This window comes from Bison bison, unplaced genomic scaffold, assembly GCF_000754665.1.
Source record: "Bison bison bison isolate TAMUID 2011002044 unplaced genomic scaffold, Bison_UMD1.0 scf7180017864294, whole genome shotgun sequence".
NCBI classification, from domain to species: domain Eukaryota; kingdom Metazoa; phylum Chordata; class Mammalia; order Artiodactyla; family Bovidae; genus Bison; species Bison bison.
The window spans coordinates 713,579-726,688 of NW_011494866.1; the positions used below are offsets into that span (position 1 = coordinate 713,579).

At 39.3% G+C, this 13,110-nt stretch overlaps 1 long non-coding RNA gene across 1 annotated transcript in view; it reads left to right on the plus strand.

The window, feature by feature from the left end:
* Positions 1-13,110, plus strand: part of LOC104996443 — a 40,640-nt gene that overhangs the window by 10,565 nt on the left and 16,965 nt on the right. Inside the window, exon 2 of the long non-coding RNA XR_826191.1 lies at positions 7,622-7,769. This is a non-coding gene — a long non-coding RNA (uncharacterized LOC104996443). The remainder of the gene's footprint in view (positions 1-7,621; positions 7,770-13,110) is intronic.

The following is a 13,110-nucleotide window of genomic DNA, read 5'->3' on the forward strand; positions in this document are numbered from 1 at the left end:
CTGCCATAAGGGTGGTGTCATCTGCATATCTGAGATTATTGAGATTTCTCCCGGCAATCTTGATTCCAGCTTGTGTTTCTTCCAGTCCAGCGTTTGTCATGATGTACTCTGCATATGAGTTAAATAAGCAGGGTGACAATATACAGCCTTGACGTACTCCTTTTCCTATTTGGAACCAGTCTGTTGTTCCATGTCCAGTTCTAACTGTTGCTTCCTGACCTGCATATAGGTTTCTCAAGAGGCAGGTCAGGTGGTCTGGTATTCCCATCTCTTTCAGAATTTTCCACAGTTTATTGTGATCCTCACAGTCAAAGGCTTTGGCATAGTCAATCAAGCAGAAATAGATGTTTTTCTGGAACTCTCTTGCTTTTTTGATGACCCAGTGGATGTTGGCGATTTGATCTCTGGTTCCTCTGCCTTTTCTAAAACCAGCTTGAACATCAGGAAGTTCACGGTTCATGTATTGCTGAAGCCTGGCTTGGAGAATTTTGAGCATTACTTTACTAGAGTGTGAGATGAGTGCAACTGTGTGGTAGTTTGAGCATTCTTTGGCATTGCCTTTCTTTGGGATTGGAATGAAAACTGACCTTTTCCAGTCCTGTGGCCACTGCTAAGTATTCCAAATTTGCTGGCATATTGAGTGCAGCACTTTCACAGCATCATCTTTCAGGATTTGAAATAGCTCAACTGGAATTCCATCACCTCCACTAGCTTTGTACCCATAGGAAAAGGGTCCAAATCCCTTCGGTTGCCATTCCAAATTACTCACAACTGCCTTCAACTTCTAAGTCTGGCCTTATTTCCCACTATGCCCCCTCTAGCATCCATGCTAAAATGTATCCAAAACAGCACTATCTACTAGACATGTCATATTATTGCACTGCTTAGATATTAAGCTTTCTCTTCTCTCTACTGAGCACACCCAGTTCTACCTTCCTCTGCTTGGAAAATGACCACTCCGCTTTCAACTAACAATTTTGTCTTCAGTTAAATTTTTCCTTTATCCCTCAATTTTGCTCATTGCAGAACCGTCAGAATTGTTTAATTCCCTTTCGTGTCTATATAACATTTTGTGCATATCTGTGACACAGCGTTTATCACATCTGGTCAAAATTATTTACTTACAAGCCTGTCTACCTGATTTGAATGCCAAATTCTTGAGACCATGCGTCCAGTCTGTATGTTTCTTTATACAACCCAACTTCTCCTCAGTTTTTGCCTTTGCATTTTTACTCCGTAAGGTGTTATTAGACTGCTTATTTTTCTCTCCTACTTTCAGTTTCTGTCCACATCCCCTTCCCCTGATTACCTGTTTCAAAATACTTATCATGGGCACTTTTCCTAAAAATTTCAGCATATCTCACATACTCTAAGATGAAATCTGTGGCCCTTATTTCATATACTGGAAATTGATCATTTTATCCTGATTTCTTTACCGCTTTGTAAATGATTCCATTTTTTGGTCTAGCTTTGACCAGTCACTTTGAGGAAAACAACTAGACTTTATCAAATATGAGTAATCAAAATATCTTCAAACTTATCAGCTCCAAATCCGTCTTCCTTGTATCTAAACTCCAGTATTTCAGGAACTATACTTTTTAGATCTTATCATGTTTTCACTGTACTTATATCCCTTATGTCTTCAAATAGTTTAGAATTCTTCCATGCATCATACTGCCCCTCAGTTCAGTTCAGTTCAGTCGCTCAGTCGTGTTCGACTCTTCTCAACCCCATGAATCGCAGCACGCCAAGCCTGCCTATCCATCACCAACTCCCTTAGTTCACTCAGACTCACGTCCATCGAGTCAGTGATGCCATCCAGCCATCTCATCCTCTGTCGTCCCCTTCTCTTCCTGCCCCCAATCCCTCCAAGAATCAGAGTCTTTTCCAATGAATCAACTCTTCACATGAGGTGACCAAAGTACTGGAGTTTCAGCTTTAGCATCATTCCTTCCAAAGAAATCCCAGGGCTGATCTCCTTATTGCCCCTCACTTCATACTAATTTCACAAAATTAAAGTTGATTAAATTCATTACTGCTTCTGCAATCATAATGAGTAAAACATATTCTTTACTTAATGACACCACTTTTAAATACATGCCTGCTAATCTTAGACATTTTACACTGACTTATAGTCCACTTAGGGAAACGTCCATTTTTTCTTCCTACTTCTTTAGAGGTCTCCTCTAAATCTTCTCTATAACCACCTCCTTTCTGGCTTCACTCTCAGCTGATAAAATTGCCTTCTATTTCATTGAGCAGCAAAAAGCAATTAGAAGAAAAAAATTTCTACAAACATTTGCTACCCCATCTGTGTGCGTGCTCAGTCCCCAAGCTGTGTCTGACTCTTCTGCGACTCCATGGACTATAGCCTGCCAGGCTCCTCTGTCCATGGGATTTCCCAGGCAAGAATACTAGAGTGGGTTGCCATTTTCTTCTCCAGGGGATCTTCCCTACCCAGAGATCAAACCCACATTTCCTGTATGGTCAGGCGGATTCTTCACCAGGGAAGCCCCCCTCAGAGGAGTTCAGTTCAGTTCAGTTCAGTTCAGTCGCTCAGTCGGTGTTTGACTCTGCAACCCTATGAATCACAGCACGCCAGGCCTCCCTGTCCATCACAAACTCCTGGAGTTCACCCAAACTCATGCACATTAAGTCGGTGATGCCATCCAGCCATCTCATCCTCTGTCGTCCCCTTTTCCTCCTGCCCTCAATCGCTCCCAGCATCAGGGTCTTTTCCAATGAGTCAACTCTTTGCATGAGGTGGCCAAAGTATTGGAGTTTCAGCCTCAGCATCCTTCCAATGAACACCCAAGACTGCTTTCCTTTAGGATGGACTGGTTGGATCTCCTTTCAGTCCAAGGGACTCTCAAGAGTCTTCTCCAACACCATAGTTCAAAAGCATCAATTCTTCAGAGGAGTTAACTTTCACTAATTCTTCTCTGTCTTTTCTGTCTTAATCCTATTTTGGTGAAGTTTAAATTATTACCACTCCACTCTAACTGTTCTTGCTAAGTCACTAATTACTTCCCCAATACCAAATGCTATGGGGACTTTTCAATTCTTATATTACTTAAATGCATTTGTTGGTGTTGATTACTCTATGTTCATTAATTTATTGGCAGACTAATTCCTTTTGACTCACTTTTTACTTCCTTCATCATTAGAACTCCTCTCCTTGCTGATTTTTCCTCCTCTGTCTGGCCTCTAAATCTGTAGTACCTCAGGACTCAAACTTCATCTTTTCTCACTAGATTTACCCCACTGTTCAGATAATACAGTCACAAGGTGTTAAAGGCCATGTATCTTCTGATGACTCCCCAACTTTTATTTCCAGCCAAGTCATTTGCCCTGAACCCGAGACCCATACATTCAACTGCCCATCAAAATCTCTACTTAGTTACAAATTGGCATCTTAAACTGTGTATATAACTGCCATTTAGATTGTCTAACAAATCCCTGTTCTTCTGGGGTTTTTCTCTTCTGAGTGAATGTCAACTCTATCCTTCTAGTTACTTCAGCTAAAAAACTTGGTGTCAATCTGACTCTACTTTTATCAATATTTGACCCATTGTTAAACTTTATTGTTCAAAGTATTTCCACAATTTGGCCTTTCTCATCACTTCCTCCATCAAGATCCAGATCCATGTCACCACCACCTCTCACCTGGATAATGTCCATAGCCTACTGCTTCTGTTTCATGCTCATCTTCTCACCGCATGAGTCATAGTGTCCCTTGGCAGTGAAATTCAGAACATTCTACCATTTTGTTCATTGCCTTCCACTGGCTTCCCAACTTGCTATCACCTACCAGATGCTCATGTCTATATCCTCTCCTTCCCAAAGCACTTCTGCAACCTCATTTCCTATCACTTTCAACTCATCCAATATTGTAGTTACACCTGTCTCTGTACTTGAACATTCCTAGTATGCTCTCACTTGAGGGCATTTCTACTGATTGCTTCTTCTGCTCTGATTCTCTTCCCTTGGTGTTTGAATGAGTCACTCTCTCATGTCCTTTAGGTCTTTGCTATAATGTCACTTATTAGACGAGTCTTTCTTATTACCCTTCGTGAAAGTTTAACTACCTACAAACTACCTACTCTTCCTCTCTGCTTGATATTCCTCCATAGCATTTACTATCACCTTGCAGTCTGTATTTACTTATTTATTTATTGTCTATCTACCCCTCCCACCAACCGAACTCCTCCATAAGAACAAGAACTTTGTCTCATTCATTACTGCTCACTAGCAGCTAGTATGGCTCCTCTTACATAGTACTTGCTCAATATTCACTGAATAAATGAGTGAATTAACAAATTTCACTTCATTGTCTCATATATAAGGCCAGTATCAACCACACTTAGTTAAATGCTGTTCACTGCATTCCATAAAGTGTCTTGTATTTTTCCTTCTGTCATAATCCATTTTCCAGAACCTCCCTGTGCCTCTATTTCCAACTCAATGCATCTGTATTTCAAGGCTCAATTTATATGCCATATTATATGAAAAGATATTACTGACTGGAAGGTATATCAGTCCTTAGATGATCCAAACCATTTTATAAATGTGATATAATATGCTTGGAACTTTTAGTGCTTTTCTTCTATCACTCTATAAATTCTTAGAGAGTAAGTACTAAGTCTATCCTCCTGTCTACTTTCTGCTTTAATTCCAGACTCTAGAACATAGGAGTTCCTCATCCATTGCTGCTTGAATAAATATAAACATCAAACTTTTACTTCACTAATGTATGCAAAAGTATACAGAAATCCTTACCATGACTTCAAATCAGGGCTTTACAAAATAAAATCCAAACTACTTACATATACTACACAAATTTAAAAGATCTTCCTACATAATCTTAAATGATCTTGCTAAACCCCACAACTTTGGAGCACCCCGCACCTCAGTCATCATGCTTCTGTTCTACTGCTTTTTTTTTCCCCCTGGAATCTTTCAACCTATGTTCCGCCTTAGGATCTTTGCCCTAATTGCATTTGTGCTTGGATTGTTACATGGCTGTTGTTTTGTAAATTGGTTACTCAGGCATCAGTTCCAACATCACCTTCTTATATATGACTCCCTTCCATACCCACTTAACCAAAGGTCTCTGCCAATTTCCTCTTTATCAGATAGCCCTGAGTTATTGTCTTCATAGCACTCATCACTATTTTAAATTATGTTTTGAAATTTGTTTGCTTGTTAATCAGTTGCATTTTATCTCCTCTCTTCTCCAACCTCTTACCTTCTCTCTTCTTGTAACCCATAGATCATAAACCTGCAACGTGTCTTGTATGGACAGCATGGACCATTTGCCTATTTCACTGCAATGTCCCTTGTGCCTGACACTGTGGCACTTTTAGGAACTAAATAAATATTTGTTATATTTTAAAAAATCCATTGCTCTGCTTGACATTTCAAAAAAACGACTATATTTATCCTTCGTTAATGGCAATGTTCCAGCATGTATTAAGCAGGATTTCTTGGTTGCTTCTCCCTTCATCACAGGAATTCATATATTTTTCTAAAGAAGGAAAGTGCATCTGGAGTATATCTCTTAAGATACACACTAAAGGCAAGAGGAGCCCTGAAATGAGTTGCAATTAACTCATAGTCACCTCTAGCCCTTTTCATGTGTGAAAGACAAGTGTAGTTCCTGAAATAAGTGCTTATCTTCCTCTCATGGACCTATTTTGTGCTGATGAACTCAGACAACATCAATAGTTTGTGAGGACAAGATAATCTGAAAACATTCCCCAAATCTCAAAGAGAGAACTATTCCAGGATAGGAATATACACAGTAATATTCCAAATCACTAATATTTAAGAATGCTATTATCTTGTGGCAAATGCAACTTTCACTGTTTTTGTGTGCATACATTTATTAAAATCTTTTTCATGAGACCAAGAAAATAGTCTATATAAACATATAGAACTGACACCATGGAAACAGATTCATGATGAAAGGTTTTATACTTAGATGTCTTAATGGTTTTCCATTATGGTTGACATTTGCTGAAGACAAATGGAAACAACTTGCTTTAATGCGAAGCGTTCTGGGATCCTCCCAAGCAGGCACAATCTCTCTGTCTCTCTTTTTTCACAATGTGTCATTGTCTGCTGCTGCTAAGCTGCTAAGTCACTTCAGTAGTGTCTGACTCTGTGCGACCCCGTAGACCGCAGCCCACCAGGCTCCTCCATTCATGGGATTCTCCAGGCAAGAACACTGGAGTGGGTTTCCATTTCCTTCTCCAATGCATGAAACTGAAAAGTGAAAGTGAAGTCGCTCAGTTGTGTCTGACTCTTAGCGACCCCATGGACTGCAGCCGACCAGGTCCTCTGCCCATGGGATTTTCCAGGCAAGAGAACTGTCTACTCTGTATTATAATTATGTCTCTTTACTCCAAAGAATGTATTAATATTTTTTCCATCATTTTAAATTACCATCTATAATTTGAAGTGAAAGTGAAGTTGCTCAGTCGTGTCCAACTCTTTGTGATCCCATGGACTGTAGGCTACCAGGCTCCTCTGTCCATGGGATTTTCCAGGCAAGAGCACTGGAGTGGGTTTCCATTTTCTTCTTCAATAATTTGAAGCACATGGAAGATTTCAATGAATGTTTGTGGAATATACAAATAATGTTTGTGTATGCAGTTTCTTTTTATTCCTCAAAGGTCAAAATTTCCAGAGAAACAAGTTGAAAATGATTGCATTTTTTTTCATTAAACTTACTTCCAGAAAGAGAAACTTGCATAAAATCATGTAGAACTTTGACTTCCAGATTCCTAGAAAGCCAAAATATCTGTCTAGCTTTGTAAGTTTTAAACAAATACCACAAAGTACTTAGTGTTAATTTATAAACCAGTGGAGGAAAGCCCATCTGTATGTGTACTCCTTTCTATACGCTAGTATACAGCTAAGCAAGATGATTATAGCACACTTAGATGTGGAAGAGTGGAATATAGATACATAAAATTGCATGGCAACCAAGCAGAATCAATAGTTCTAGGGACTGGAAATTTTCGGTTTGTTCAGGAATGGCAGGTTGCCTGTTTTGTTTAGAGAGGAGGTTGAATAAGGAAAAGCAGTGCAGGGCACTTGGAGAAGGAAGTTGCAGACTGTTCCAGGCACTGGGCTGTTTGAGTGAGGTTTTTGGGTTCACTTCTCAGGCCATAAAGAACTCTTGATGGTTTCTGTGAAATGTAGTGATGTGATCAAAAATGTGCTTTAGGAAAATAATCAGGGAGTATATGCTTGATAAGTTAGCTAGAGACGACTGACGAAAAACCTTTTCATAAGCTTTTTGCAATATTTCAAGTAATTGTTTTTCATATGGGAAAGTATATAAACTAAGATTTTGTTGCTTTTTGATACCCAAGGGAAAAGTGACAATAATGAATGGATTGTACATGTGTATTTTTCTGTGTATTCATGCATGTATTAGCTGTATTTTGTTAGAAATATTGCTGGCTACTTAGACTTACAGACTAGAGCATTTGACAGTATATAAGATTTAGATCCCAGGTATAAATATTAGAAAGTTTTTGTTTTAATGGATCGCATGACTCAGAGCCCTAGTCACAAAATCAATTTTAAATTTCATCTGATTTTGTTTTAGGAAATTTCATTATAAAGTTGCTAATGGCAATTGATCTAAAGTAACGATTTAGCATTATGTGACTATGTCAGATGTGATGTCCATCCTCAGAATAAAGGATTTTCACAGCTTTTTGAAGAATCTACTATCAAAAGAAAACAGGTATCAGGTAAGAAGATTTAATTAACGAGTCAAGGTAACTATACTATATGTGTGTGCGTGCATGCTAAGTTGCTTCAGTCATGTCCTACTCTTTGCGCCCCTATGGACTATAGTCCACCAGGTTCCTCTGTCCATGGGATTCTCCAGGCAAGAATATGGAGAGGGTTGCCCTGCCCTCCTCCAGGGGATCTTCCTGACCCAGGGATTGAACCCACTTCTCCTGTGGCTTCTGCATTGCAAGCAGATTCTTTACCTCTAAGCCACCTAGGAAGCCCAACTATACCATACACAGGCCAGTAATATTATTTAGTTATTTTCTGAAAGGATGGACATATTAAGAGAGTTGATTTTATAGATTATATAGCTCAAAGCTCAAACTTAGGTACCAAAAAAGTCTTCTTTATTAAACTGTTATTGAATCACTACTACATTCTGATCTCTTGTCAAATATAAAGTGCTACAGAACCTTGCCAAGAGAAATACCTAAGAGACTAGGGTAGAAGTCATAGGTTTCCAGTTAGGGCTAGTAGCTTATTTTATTATTATTATTTTTTTGTCTTATCAACACATGCATCAACCAGTATTAGCTTATCTCTTTGCTTTGTATTTATTTTTAGTTGGGGGAGTGTATGCCATGCAATTTACCTTAGTTCTCTAATCTTGACTTAGCCTGGTATGCTGCAGTCCATGGGGTCACTAAGAGTCGGACACAACTCAACGACTTCACTTTCACTTTTCACTTTCATGCACTGGAGAAGGAAATGGCAACCCACTCCAGTGTTCTTGCCTGGAGAATCCCAGGGATGGGGGAGCCTTGTGGGTTGCCATCTAAGGGGTCACACAGAGTTGGACACGACTGAAGCAACTTAGCAGCAGCAGCAGATATAATATAAAATTAACTACTTTGAGTATACAGTTCTGTGGCATTTAATATATTTACATTGCTGTGCAACCATCATTATCATCCATCTCCAGAACTTTGTCATCTTCCCCAATTGAAACTCCATGCCCATTAGATGCTAACTCCTATTCCGTTCTCCCCCCGCCCTTGGCAACCACCACTGTACTCTGTTTCTAGAAAGTTGACTACTCTAGTTATCTCATATAAGTGGAATCATACAGCATTTGTCTTTTTTGTGACTGGTTGTTTTGCTTAGCATACTGTTTTCAAGGTTTATCTATGTTGTAGCATGTGTCAGAATTTCCCTCTTCTTAAAGGCTGAATAATATTCCATTGTATGTATATACCATATTTTGTTTATTCATTGTGTTGCTTCCATGTTTTAGCTATCATGACTAATGCTACTATGAACGTGTGTACAAATACCTGTGGAATACCCGTTTCAATGCTTTGGAGTGTATACCCAGAAGTAGACTTTCTGAATGACACAGAAATGCAATGTTTATCTTTTTGAGAAACTGTCATACCACTTTTCACAGTAGTTGTATATTTCCATTCTCACCAGCAATGTATGAGGATTCCATTTCTCCACATCTTGGTCTGTTTTAGATATACACTAGCTATTTGTTTTACACATGATAGTGTATATATAAGGTCCATCTAGTCAAAACTGTGGTTTTTCCAGTAGTCATGTATGGATGTGACAGTTGGACCATAAAGAAAGCTGAGCACTGAAGAATTGATGCCTTTGAACTGTGGTGTTGGGAAAGATTCTTGAGAGTCCTTGGGGCTGCAAGGAGCTCAAACCAGTCAATCCTAAAAGAAATCAGTCCTGAATATTCATTGGAAGAACTGATGCTGAAGCTGAAGCTCCAGTACTTTGGTCACCTGATGTGAAGAACTGAATCACTGGAAAAAACCTTGTTCTAGGAAAGATTGCAGGCAGGAGGAGAAGGGGACGACAGAGGATGAGATGATTGCATGGCGTCACTGACTCAATGGATGTGAGTTTGAGCAAGCTCGGGGGATTGATGAAGGACAGGGAAGCCTGGCCTTGTGTTGCAAAGAGCAGACGTGACTGAGCAACTGAACTAGTGTATACATGTCAGTGCAACTCTCCCAATTCATCTCACCCTCCCCTCCCTCCTTCCCATGTCCACATGTCTGTTTTCTACATCTGTGTTTCTATTTCTTCCTTGCAAATAGGTTCATCTCTATTATTTTTCTAGATTCCATATGTATGTGTTAATAAATGATATTTGGTTTTCTCCTCTGACATATCTCTCTCTGTATGACAGGTTCTAGGTTCATTCACCTCACTGCAACTGACTCAAATTCATTCCTTTTTATGTCTGAGTAATATTCCATTGTATATATGTATCACATCTTTTACCACATCATTTCAAGTAAGTAACTGAGTGATTAAATAATTTTAAAAAATCAGTATAGTAAGAGATTTGATCTATTCCTTCTTTCCGTTAACCATATGAATGCTACCTTGAAGCTGTGGATGGTGTTCATCCCATGTGGCTACAGCGAGTTTTGTTGCGTGATACCAAGTAGAGAAAAAACAAAGAATACTAACACTCACAGTATTTTACTGATTGCTCTGTGTATCCTTACACATTGTCTACCTGAATATTGCCTAAAATAATGAACCAAAAAAAAAGGGTAAATAAATATGGGAGGAGGACTTACATATCTATACAAAAGATAAGGTAACTGAAACTCAGATTACTAATTAATGAAAGAATTAGTCTTAAAGATCTTTTAATTTCTGATCTGTGCTCTCTCCACTAGTCAAATATTATGACCCTCTGTTTATAGTTTTAGGCCCTCAAAAGCTGGACTCTTAATTTAAACAAGTATCTTAGAAATTTCCGTAATGGTCCAGTGGTTAACACTGTGTGTCCACTTCAGGGGGCCTGGGTTCGATCCCTTGTTGGAGAACTAAGATCTTGCATGCTGTACTGCCAAATAAATAAATATCTGAGATAAATCAAAAGCCTTGGAACCCACTGTCAATTGTTTCTAACACTGGCCTCCTTCCTGCATCAAAAAATGTTTCTCCATTATTGTGTTTATTTCATTTGATTCCTCTTGCCATTGGTTATACACACCTGCCCTTTATAGCTCATCACTCATTGTGGCGCAGAGATGATTCCTTACCCATCACCATGAGATTCACATAGTGCTGAATACATTGTTTGGCATATATGTTTGTTAAATTTTTTGGCAGGAGCTCAAGAGACCTTATCAATTAATTTAGTTAAAAGCTTCAGAGGTATCATTTGTTTTCCAAATTGTAAGCATATACTATATTTCTTCTTTAGTATAGTGATGGTTCAGAGGATAAAGAATCTGCCTGCAATGCAGGAGACCTGAATTGGATCCTTGGATCAAAAAGATCCCCTGGATAAGGGAATGGCTACCCATTCAAATATTCTTGCCTGGAGAATCCCATGGACAAAGGAGCCTGGAAGGCTACAGTCTATGGGGTCACAAAGAGTCATATATGACTGAGCAATTAACACTTTCATTTTTATAGTGGTAAAGAACACAGACTGCAAGGAGATCCAACCAGTCCATTCTAAAGGAGATCAGTCCTGGATGTTCTTTGGAAGGAGTGATTGTAAGGCTGAAACTCCAGTACTCTGGCCACCTCATGCGAAGAATTGACTCATTGGAAAAGACTCTGATGCTGGGAGGGATTGGGGGCAGTAGGAGAAGGGGACGACAGAGGATGAGATGGCTGGATGGCATCACCGACTCGATGGACGTGAGTTTGAGTGAACTCTGGGAGTTGGTGATGGACAGGGAGGCCTGGCGTGCTGCGATTCATGGGGTCGCAAAGAGTCGGAGACGACTGAGCAACTGAACTGAACTGAACTGAAAGAACACAGATACAGGACCAAAATGCTGGGACACGTATCTAGATTCTGCTGCTTACTAGTTGTGGAAAATTTGGAGTTACTTTTTTAAAAATTATTATTTATTTATTATATTAAGGAGGGGGTGGTAATGTAGTACTTCCTCATATGTTATGAGGAGTGGGTAATATTTATAAAGCAATTATTACAGTATCATGTGGCAGAGCACATGATAAGCACTATCATGGTTAAACACTGTGCTGCTACTATAGTTGTTGATTTCACCTTGGCACCTTCAGAGATGTAGTGATGCTTCCTATACAGATTTCACTGACACTTGTTCCATGAGAAGAATGCTGGTTCTACATTTCTGAAAAATAAGCCTAACTCTGAGGCCTCCATTTTATTGATGAATGTAACACTCTTGCTTGTTGCTTCATATTTTGAGGTCTGGAAGATATGTGCATATCTCAGAAACCAAACATCTGCTGCTAATTGATAGGGAAGTAGTTGCATTGAGATATTGGTTCTGAACCATTTTGTGGTCACAGGGCATTCTGCTTTTTCATGGTGGAGAGTAGTAACCTACATAAGACAAAGAATTACCTATCTTTTCCACCTTTTTCTATTTTCGATTACTTGCCGTTTTGCTTTTGCAGGAAGAGTCAGTTTGCAAACTCCTCTAGCAATGACAAGACTTCCTTTCCCCTGTTTGTGTGTGTGTTAGTCACTCAGCCATTAAACACAGTCTGAGTTGGAGGCTTTGAAACAAGATAAATTCTCCATATAAACTGAGAAATGGGAGCTTGACTCACTTTTTGGTGACAGAAATGATTAATTAATTCATTCAGTCAGTATTTTAGCAAGCATTATTTTTATTTTTAATGTCTTCTCTGAACCTGAGTTGGTGATGGACAGGGAGGCCTGGCATGCTGTGGTTCATGGGATCACAAAGAGTCGGACACAACTGAGTGACTGAACCGAACTGAACCTCTTTTAGGTATGGGGCTTGAAGAGACAAATAAGAAATATGAAAGCCTTGCTCCCGAAGAATTTAATTTGGTGAAGATTTAAAAAATTCTCTCATGTATTTTAGCCAAATGCACACCAATGCATGGCTCCTAGGTCAGACAAATAGCTCTTGGATATTGATGGGTGCAGAAACAGAACAGAGGGCTGTGATAGGTCAAATGTGAACTCAATTACCCAAATTTAAGTGTTACCTTCTGTAAACAAATAGGAACTTACCAGAATGTTTCAGGACTAAACTCAAAGAAATCATTAAGTCCAAGTTGAAGTACTTCTTTAAAAAAAAAAAAAAGAAAGAAAGAAATCAGTTCTTTCTCCTTAGAATGCTAAGACCCTCTCCATCCCACTACTTCACTCTTTACCCACCTTTCTCGAGACCCTTTTGCTCCCCTTTCTGAGAGACACACACTCTGAGATTTGCCTATCTTGATGAGCAGACCCGGATAAGGCAAAGGCACCCCACTCCACTACTCTTGCCTGGAAAATCCCATGGATGGAGAAACCTGGTAGGCTGCAGTCCATGGGCTTGCGAAGAGTCAGGCACGACT